This window comes from Piliocolobus tephrosceles, chromosome 8 (genome assembly GCF_002776525.5).
Source record: "Piliocolobus tephrosceles isolate RC106 chromosome 8, ASM277652v3, whole genome shotgun sequence".
NCBI classification, from domain to species: Eukaryota; Metazoa; Chordata; class Mammalia; order Primates; family Cercopithecidae; genus Piliocolobus; species Piliocolobus tephrosceles.
Genome location: NC_045441.1, coordinates 117,684,314 through 117,695,263, shown reverse-complemented (window position 1 = coordinate 117,695,263; position 10,950 = coordinate 117,684,314).

The window sequence follows — 10,950 nt, the reverse complement described above, 5'->3', positions numbered from 1 at the left end:
TTTATTTTTGTAGAGATGGAATCTCACTTTGTTGCCCAGGCTAGTCTTGAACTCCTGACCTCAAGTTATCCTCCCACCTTGGCCTCCCAAAGTGAATTACAGGCATGAGCCATCATGCTTGGCACACACTTCGTATTTAATCCATTGGCAAATCCCATTAGCACTGCCTTCAGTTTAACCACTTCCTCCAGTCTCTTCTGCAACAATGCTGCTCAAACCATCACCATCTTCCATCTGGGTTACTGCAAAGGGCTCCAATTTTCCTAGCCCCCACTGTTGCCTCCTTCCAGAATTTTCTCAATACACAGCAGCCAAGGTGATTATTCTAAAATGTAAGTGAGAGCAGGTAGTTCCTCTGCTTAAAACACTCCACTGGTTTCTCTAGGGTCAAAGAGGAAGTCAGTCTTTGCTGGGGCCCACAGGTCCTTCATGATCAGGCCTCCACTGTCTCAGGCTTTCTCTTGCTTGTCCCCTACCCATACTGTCCTGGTCATGCTGGCCTCCTTGCTGTCTTCCAGTGCCAGTGCCCTCCTCTTCACCCCAGGCCCCGTGGCTCACTCCCTCACTTTCTTTGGGTCTGTGCTCAAGAGCATCGTGTTAGAACTTCCCTGAACCCCCTTGCCACCCCCGACACACTGTCACTCTCTGACCCCATCCCTGCCCATCCTGCTTCATTGTTCTCCATAACACATCACAAACATACTCTCTCTTTGTATGCATAGTGCCTGGGCTGTGTGGTGTGTGGCTCCTGCTTATAACCCCAGCAATTTAAGAAGCCAAAGCAGGAGGATGGCTTGAGCCCAGGAGTTCGAGACCAGCCTGGGCAACACAGTGAGACTCGGTCTCTACAAAAAATAAATAAAAAAATAGGCAGATATGGTGATGCCAGCCACCCAGAAGGCTGAGGCAGGGGTATCCCTTGAGCTCAGGGGTTCAAGACTGCAGTGAGCTGTGATTATGCCTCTGCAGCCTGGGCAATAGAGCCAGACCCTGACTCTAAAACATAAATAAATATATGCAGAGTGTTTGTTTTCCCTGATATGTTTTTATCCCCTAAAGCACTGTCACCCATAAATACTTGTTAAATGTTGAATTAATGCATAAAACATATATTCATCATCCAGTCTGCATCAGGAAGTATACAGCAAGGTTGAGGATACAAAGATATTGAGTGGAAACGTGCTCCCTTGAGGAACCAGGCAGCCGGCAGGGGAGACCAACCTTCTTTTGTATTTGTGGGTAATACAGTGTATACAGGATAACACAAAGATGGCACTTGGAGGGATGACTGTATGCTGGACACTGTGTTAACATGCGTGGTGCCATTTAATACAGCCCTGGAAAGTGGGGACTACAATCATCCTCGTTTCCAGGGGAGAAAACAGGCTCAGAGGGGCATAGTAATTTGCCTAAGGTCGCCCAGCTTCTCAGCCACTGAGCTGAGGTTGTGACCCAGCCTCACTCTTTCTATTTCTATTTTTATTTTTTTGAGAGAGGGTCTCACTCTACCACCCAGGCTGGAGTGTGGTAGCATAATTACGGCTCACTGCAGCCTTGACCTCCCAGGCTCGAGCGATCCTCTCACCTGAGCCTCTTGATTAGCTGGGACTACAGGTGCATGCCACTACGTCTACTAATTTTTTCTTTGTATTTTGTGTAGAGATGGGGTTTCACCATGTTGCCCAGGCTGGTCTCGAACTCCTGGTCTCAATGATCCTCCTGCTCAGCCTTCCAAAATGCTGGGACTATAGGCATGAGCCACCGCCCAGCCCACAGCTTCAATCTCTAGCCCCAAAGTCCCTGCTCCTCCCACTCTCCCGGGGGAGGGCAGAATAGGCTGGGGATGGAGAAGGGAAAGAGAAGAGTGGGGTGGAGGTTCTTCCTATCAGTAGGAGAGAGGTAGAGAAGGACTGAGCTGGCAGGGGTCCCTGGGCGACAGAGCAATGTGCCAGCCCCACCAGCCTCCTCCCTCCTCTCATGTGTGCTCTGCAGCCCCGGGGCTGATTGGGCTCCCTCTCTGGCATCGAACTTCTTTGTCACACCCCCACCCTTGCCTCAGGACTGGCTACACAGGGATCCCTTTCTGGTCCAGTCAGGCATATAACCCCAGGCTGACAGGCATCCGGGTGCCAGGGCAGCTTCAGCTGGCCAAGGGTGAGGTCATAGGCTGAGCACTCAGGGCCTGGCCCCTCCTCCCTCTCATTGCAGGCTCAGCCCTTGCCCTGCCCTTCTGCAAAATTCCCCTCTGACCTCCCTCCTGCCCCACAGCTTCCCCGCAGCAGGCTCTGGCTTCTACCTGGCAAGGCCTAGCGTATTAGTTTCCTTTGGCTGCTATAACAAATCACTACACACTTAGCAGCTGAAAGCAACAGAAATGTACAATCTTATTGTTTTGGAGGTCAGAAGTCTGCAGTGGGTCCTCAGGGCTGCGTTCCTCCTGGAGGCTCTAGGGGAGAACCCATTCCCTTGCTTTTGCTGACTTCTAGCGGCTGCCCCTTCCTCCATCTTCAGAATCAGCTATGTAATATCTTTAAATTTCCCTGTCTTTCTACCCTGCTTCCATTTTCACACCTGCGCTGACTCTGACACCCTTGTCTCCCTTATAAAGACCCTTGTGGTTATATTGGGCCCATCTGATAAACTCTGATAATCTCCTCATCTCAAAACTTTCCATTTAATCACATCTGCAGAGTTCCTTTTGGCATGTAAGGTAACACATTCACAGGTCCTGGATTATGGACATCTTTGTGGGGGGCCACACCTAGCTAGGATGGTGACCTCTTCCCTAACCAGAGGGAGTAGGTCTCAACACGTTACCAGGATCTCATGCTATCCTTGTGGGGCAGCATGGATCCCCACAGGGCAGAGGGCAAGCCTAGCTGACTCCAAAGCCTGTGGCCTTGTTGCAATCTCAAGGTTGCCTCCAAGATTGGAAATAAACCCCTCCCTCCTGGAGCTCCCCCATGGCCCCTCTACTTTGGCTGGCGTCCCGTTGGGTTTGCATCTTGGTCTGGCCTACAAGCTCCCTGAGGCAGAGGGGCCCTGGCATGGGGAGTGGAGGAGGAGGCACTCAGACACCGTCAGAGTGGAAGGAGAGAGGATTTTGCGGGCTGCGGGACGAGTGGGCTCTGGAGGATCTATTGTTCCCCTGCCATATTTGCAACATGGTGTGTCCGTCCATTTTTCTGGCAGAGGGAGCAGAACTTCCACCAGATTTTCAGTGGAAGCTCCACCTCCAAGGATCAAGAAACCCTGTTCTGGGCTGCCCCTGGTCCCCCCTTTCCTGGGCTGCCTTCTCTGAGCCTGCCTGTCACCAGGGCTCACTCAGCACCAGGGGATGATGCTGGGGACAATGGAGAGGGAGTGGGATGAGAGACTGTTCCACGCTGCCCCTACTCCGCACTTGCTGTGAATTCCAGTAGGCCACTCAGACCTGTCTGGCCAGAAGGCAGGGGAGCTTTCTGGGTCACCATAAGCCAAGGCAGCCAAATGTGTGCAGGGACATGGATGGGGATGGCAGTGCAACCCTGCTGTCTCCTCTAGATTGCTCTAGATTGTGAGGCGGGTGGCCCGGTGCTGAAATGCAGATTTCAGGGGTAGGGGGCAAGAGTCTACTTTTCTTTCTTTCTTTTTCTTTTTTTGAGATGGAGTCTTGCTCTGTCACCCAGGCTGGAGTGCAGTGGCACGATCTCAGCTCACTGTAACTTTGCCTCCCAGATGCAAGTGATTCTCCTGTCTCGGCCTCTCAAGTAGCTGGAATTACAGGCACTTGCCACCACACCTGGCTAATTTTTGTATTTTTGGTAGAGATGGGGGGTTTCACCATGTGGGCCAGGCTGGTCTTGAACTCTTGACCTCAAGTGATTCACCCACCGTGGCCTCCCATAGTGCTGGGATTACAGGCGTGAGCCACCGCGCCTGGCCACGAGTCTGTTTTTCTAACAAGCATCCGGTGCTGCTGGTCCATGGCCACACTTTGAATACGAAGACCCAGAGGACCTGGGCCTACTTCCGTCCCTTTCTCCTCTGCATTCGTTCCATGATTTGTATCTTTGGAGCTCCCACAATATGTTATTCTCCACCCTCCCCCACCAGCTTCACCCCCTGGCACTGACTGTGAGGGCCTGGTGGGGGGCAGGGGGAGCTGTTGCCCACTCTCCTTTCCCTGGCGGGGTCTGGTCCCTTGGAGGCTGGGCATGACCTTGCTCAGGGTGCCAGGATGAAGCGAGCACTCCTCCACTGGGCTTCCCCGTCACCTCCCATGCTTCTGCCAGCCCTGCGTCTCTGTGATCTCCACCCTCCCAGCTTTTCCTGCTCTTGGCCCTCATAGACATGACTTCACTCTCCTATCAACCACCAGTGACCCCGCCTGGAAGAAGGAGGGTGGAGCTGCCTTCACAGCTTTGCCAAAGCAGAACTGGAACATAGCTCTCTCCATTCCCAGGGAAGGCTGATCCAGGCACTTTATTCGGATTTCAGAATTTGGGATGGAGTTCGATGAATGGCTTATTACACCTTGTAAAACAGGAAGTGCGTTTTGAGCAATCTGCACCAATAGCCAGAGGCACTAGTATTTCAGGTGTGTCCCCTTCACCCAAGCCCTCATTCCTAGGCAGGTCTTACAAAGGGTTCCTCCAGCGCCCTCTACAGGCCACACAATCAGGGCTCCGCTTGTGGTGGGGCGGGGAGCGCAGAAACGTGCAGACCACAAGATGTTTGCACGCACAGCCTGCACTCCAGAGATCCAGCCGCCCACCCACTGCCCAAGAGAGGGCCAGGGGGCCAGGGGAGAGAGAAAAGGAATGGAGGACATCGGAAGGGCTCCTCTCTTCTCCCCCAGCAGCCCCAGGCACAGAGCATGTCCCCACCAGCCCCTGCTCCCAGCCTCCCTGCCTAGACAGGCCCTCTCACAGATCAGGGAGAGAAGTGGTCCCAGCACCAACATGGCCATTTAGCAATACTGCCACTTACATCACGAAGACCTCAGATCTCGGAGGAGACAGGGAGGAGAGCTGAGGTGAGGAGCCAGAGACTGCCATGAGGTGCCTCTCCAACTCTTGGCTGCAGGGAGTGGAGAGGCCTGGAGAGGTGAGCTGGGGGCCTGTATGAGGGCTCCAGAGGGAGCATAAGGTGTCTTCCTTCATGCATGAAATCCCTGACTAGGCCTCATGTGGGTGCTGACCTGGTGGCTTTGTTGTGGTCCTCCCCCCGCCACAGGCCCCTCAGCTGCTCTTCTATTCTCTGAGGACCTGAGGGATCATGACCTGGGAGGGGAGGGGGTTACAGGCAGGAGGTCTCCACTCCCCTGATGCAAGAAACAGCTGAGTTCGTCTGGCACCTGTGGAAAGCCTTCAGGTTGTCAAAAACCAAAGCCTCACCGAGGTTCGTTCCTACTTTGGTGTTGGTGCAGGAGAAGGGGCTTGGATCCAAGCCCCCGGTGCTGACATCGACCCTACCACCCCATCCCCCTTACCCTGTGCCTGGGTGGTCCAGGGGTCTTTGGCAGGGTGGGAGGGGCAGGAGTGGGGGACTCTGCTCTAAGTGGGCAAGTTGTGTGCCTTTTCACAGTGACAGGAGAACCAGGACAGTCTGCCCCGGGGCCTACTTTGCCCTACAAAACAGATCAGTCCTGCAGATGGTGCATAGCTCCTCCCAGCTGCCAGCCTCTTCACCTCTTTACCTGCTAGTGAGAGTGCACCTGCACCTGTGGTCCAGCCCCTGGCAAGACTCCTCTTCTGGCTGCTTGCATCTCTTCCTTGCCCCCCGGCCCTGTCCTGGTGTCCCCCACTACCAATCTCTCCTGTTCACTGACCCAGACTTCTCCACCTCCTCCACTGCAGCCAGCGGCTTCATCTTTCACTCCTTGGAACCCTAGTGCTGTAGTAAGAATAGTAGCAAACACTCACAAAGTATATCTATGTGCCGGTCACTGTTTAAAGCCCTCTGTATATACTGACTTATTTAATGGTGGCAGTAACTCTAGGACGGAGAGATAATTATTATCCCAATTTTGCAAATGAGAAATCTGTTATGGTGGGAAACAGTAAGATTGAGTTAAGCCTAAGGGCTGAAGAAAGAAGGAGATAGAGACCAGCAAAGCAGGCCTTTGGGAGCAGTCATCCTTGTCCAAAGATGAAAAGACTTGTTTTTTGTAATTACAAAGTAATGTGTGCAGCAGACTTCCCTGGCCCTTGCCCTGCCTCCTACTGATCCCCAAGAGCTAAAGGTACAAAGGGATGAAAAACAGGCACCCAGGGCTGGGCACAGTGGCTCACATCTATAATCCCAGCACTTGGGGAGGCTGAGGCAGGCCGATCACTTGAGGTCAGGAGTTCAAGACCAGCCTGGCCAACGTGGTGAAACCCTGTCTCTACTAAAAACACAAAAATCATCTGGGCCTGGTGGCATGTGCCTGTTGTCCCAGCTACTTGCAAGGCTGAGGCACGAGAAACGCTTGAACTCAGGAGGCAGAGGTTGCAGTAATCAGAGATCCTATTACCGCACTCTAGCCTAGGCGACAGAGGGACAGCCCTTCTGCTGGCCTGTTCCCACTCTCTAGTCCTAGGATCCAGGGCACGAGGGGAGAAGGCCAGGGACCAGAGCCAGGAGGGCTCCTGGGTTCCAGGCTCTATTCCTCAAGCCGCCCCCCTCACCACTCTGCTTCTTGTTCACCTCCAGTTTTCTTCATTTCTCTTGGGAGAGAGCTGGGCCTGGCCCTGTGGGTGCTGGGAAAGGTGTTCTGGCCTGCCTGGGAGGGGACAGCCCCGCAGAGTTGGGCTGAGGTGCCCTCATTACAGACCTGTCGTGCCCTCATTCCAGGCCTGTCTTTTCTTGACATCCCTCTCATGGTCCTTCCCCTCTGCCTTCCCTTTGCTCTGACTCCCAGACCCAAAACAAACTCTACTTTCAGGTACTTGATGCCTCAGTACCATGCTGTTCCTGATCCACTGTCCTCTCCCAGAAGGGATTCAGCCCTAGGAGTATCCCTAGAATGTGGCCTCACTCTCTGCCCCTAGAGAAGGACAGAAAACCTCAGAGTGTGGTTGAAAGAGGGAGAGAGAGCAAATGGCTGAGCTCAGAGAGGCCAGACGAGAAAGTGGCTGTTGGAAAGACGTTAGCCATGGCCACTGGGAGGGGGTGAGGGAGATCACAGTCTGGGACCCAGAAAGATGACAGGGCCCTTAGATGACAGAGGCATTCCGGGTGTTGAGATATACACCTGGGTGATTTGTTTTGTATTGATTCTAAATATCTCTCTTTAAATCGTGATTGCAATATAATCTATGGGCCAGATACAGTGGCTCATGCCTGTAATCCCAGTACTTTGGGAGACCAAGGTGGGAGGATTGCTTGAGGCCAGTTTAAAACCAGCCTGGGTAACATAGGTCTAACTTTAAAAAAAAGTAGCCAGGCGTGGTGGCACACACTTGTAGTTATAGCTACTAATGAGGCTGAGGCAGGAGAATCCCTTGAGCCCAGGAGTTCCAGGTTACAGTGAGCTATGATCATGCAACTATACTCCAGCCTGGGCAATTGAGTGAGACCCTGGCTCTTAAAAAAAATAAAAAATAAAAAAAAATAAAAAAATAAAAAAAGTGGTCTATGACTAGGAAAAAATATCTGCAAAGGATATAGCTGATAAAATACTGTATTGAAAATATTTTTTCTTTCTTTCCTTCCTTACCTTCTCTTCTCTTGTCTTCTCTTCTTTTCTTTCTTTCTTTTTTTTTTTTTTGAGACAGAGTCTCGCTTTGTTGCCCAGGCTAGAGTGCAGCGGTGTGACTTGGGCTCACTGCAACCTCTGCCTCCCAGGTTCAAGCGATTTTTCTGCCTCACCCTCCTGAGTAGCTGGGACTATAGGCACTTGTGACCATGCCCGGCTAATGTTTGCATTTTTAGTAGAGATGGGATTTCACCATGTTGGCCATGCTGGTCTCGAACTCCTGACATCAAGTGATCTGCCCGCCTTGGCCTCCCAAAGTGCTGAGATTACAGGCATGAGCCACTGTGCCTGGCCAAGAACCCTTAACACTCAATAATAAGAAAAAGAACAATGTGATTTAAACGTGGGCAAAAGAGCTGGAAGGATAGCCCAGCAAAGAAGATACACAGACAGAAAATAAGCATATGAAAGATTCTAAACATCATATGTTGTTAGGAAATGGCAAATTAAAACAACAGTGAGAAACTACTACATACCCATTGGAATGGCAAAAATCGAAAACAGCAAATGCTGGCAAGGATGTAGAGCAACAGGAACGCTTATTCATTGCTGGTGGGAATGCAACATGGTACAGCCACTTTGGAAGAGAGTTTGGCAGCTCCTTATAAAACTAAATAAACTGTTGCCACAGGATGCAGCAATTGTGTTCCTCAGCATATCCCAATGCATTGAAAACTGTCCACAGAAAAACTTGCACAAGGATGTTTATAGCAGCTGTATCCGTAATTGAAAACTTGGGAAGTAACCAAGATGTCCTTCAGTAGGTGAACGGATAAATAAACTGTGGTACATCCAGGCGATGGAATATTATTCAGTGCTAAAAAGAGGTAGAGTGGGCATGGTGGTGCCTGCCTGTAATCCTACCCCTTTGGGAGGCCGAGGCAAGCAGATTGCTTGAGCTCAGAAGTTTAAGACCAGCTTGAGCAACATGGTGAAACCTTGTCTCTACAAAAAGAAATACAAAAATTAGCCAGCATGGTAGCATGCACTGGTAGTCCCAGCTACTCAGAGGCTGAGGTGGGAGGATCACTGGATCACTTGAGCCTGAGTGGCAGAGGTTGCAGTGAGCCAATATCACACCACTGCACTCCAGCTTTGGCCTGCGTGACAGAGTAAGACCCTGTCTCCCAAAAAAAAAAAAAAAAAAAAAGGGAGCTATCAAGCCATGAAAATACATCATGGAGGAAATGTAAATGAATATGACTAAGCCAATCTGAAAACATGCTGTGTGATTCCAACTATATGACATTCTGGAAAGGGCAAAACTATGGAGACAGTAAAAGGATCATTGGTTGCCAAGGGTTAGAGGGGAGGAAGGAATGAGTCGGTGGAATATGGAGAATATTTAGGGCCGTGAAACTGTGCTGGATGGTACTATAATGGTGGATACGTGTCATTATACCTTCGTCCAGACCCACAGACTGTACAGTCCTGGAGACATCCCTTATATAAACTGTGGATTTTGGGTGATAACAATGTGTCAATGTAGTTCACTTATTGTAACAAATGTACCATTCTGGTGAGGGATGTTGATAATGGGGGAAGCTGTGCTGTGTGGGCAGAGAGCTTATGGGAAATGTCTGTACTTTCCACTCAATTTTGTTGTGAACCTAAAACTACTGTAAAAAAGTAAAGTCTATTAAAAAATTTTTTTTGAGATGAAGTCTTGCTCTGTTGCCCAAGCTGGAGTGCGGTGGCGCAATCTTGACTCACTGCAACCTCTGTCCGCTGGGTTCAAGCGATTCTCCTGCCTCAGCCTCCCAAGTAGCTGGGATTATAGGTACCCATCACCTCTCCTGGCCAACTTTTGTATTTTTAGTAGAGGCGGGGTTTCACCATGTTGGCCAGGCCAGTCTCAAACTCCTGACCTCAGGTGATCCACCCACCTCTGCCTCCCAAAGTGCTGGGCTTACAGGTGAGAGCCACTGCACCCGGCCTATTAATAATTTTTTAAAGTATTGAGTAAAAAAGGAAACAGAATGAGGTCAATTACCCAATGCCGTTCATGTAAATTAAAAGCATAAATACAAATAAAATAGTATTCCATGTCAAAAAAAAAAATCTATGTTCAGGCCAGACAATTAGGAATACACAGAAAAATAAATGTAATAATTGTGATGCTATTGTATATATGCTTTTATGTCCTGCTGTTTTTCTTTTTTGCAGGCTTAGTATTTCAGTTCCACCTGGCTTGAAAAATTAACGTATATATAACATTATAACATAATTATTTTTCATTTTATTACAATCTTTAATACTTTAGTTATTATTATTATGTTTGAGACAGAGTCTTGCTCTGTCGACCAGGCTGGAGTGCAGTGGCGCAATCTCGGCTCACTGCAACCTCCGCCTCCCAGATTCACACCATTCCCCTGCCTCAGCCTCCCGAGTAGCTGAGACTACAGGTGCCTGCCACCATGCCTGGCTAATTTTTGTTGTATTTTTTAGTAGAGACGGGGTTTCACTGTGTTAGCCAGGATGGTCTCGATCTCTTGACCTCGTGATCTGCCTGCCTTGGCCTCCCAAAGAGCTGGGATTACAGGCGTGAGCCACTGCGCCTGGCCTAACATTTTATTTTTAACAGTTGCATACTGTTGTTCCATCATTTATTTAGCCATTTCCCTATTTTTTTTTTTTTTTTTAAATTGAGACAGAGTCTGGCTCTGTCACCCAGGCTGGAGTGCAATGACGCGATCTTGGCTCACTGCAGCCTCTGCCTGCTGGGTTCAAGTGATTGTTCTGCCTCAGTCTCCTGAGTAGCTGGGACTACAGGTGTGTACCACCACGCCCAGCTAATTGTTTTGTATTTTTATTATAGACGGGGTTTTGCCATGTTGGCCAGGCTGGTCTTGAACTCCTGACCTCAGGTGATCCACCCACCTCCGCCTCCCAAAGTGCTGGGATTACAGGCGTGAGCCACCGCACCTGGCTGCTATTTCCCTATTGTTAGACCATGTGGTAGTGTCCAGTGTTTTGTTGTTATAAATAATGCTGTCGAGAATATCCTTAAGCTTTTGTTGTTGTTGTTTGTTTGTTTGTTGTTTGAGACAGGATCTGGTTCTGTCTCCAGGCTGAAGTGCAGTGGTGCGATCATGGCTCACTGCAGCCTTGACTTCCTGGCCTCAAGCAGTCCTCCTGCCTCGGCCTCCTGAGTAGCTGGGACCACAGACATGTGTCACCACGCCCAGCTAATTTTTGTATTTTTTGTAGAGATGGAGTTTCACCAT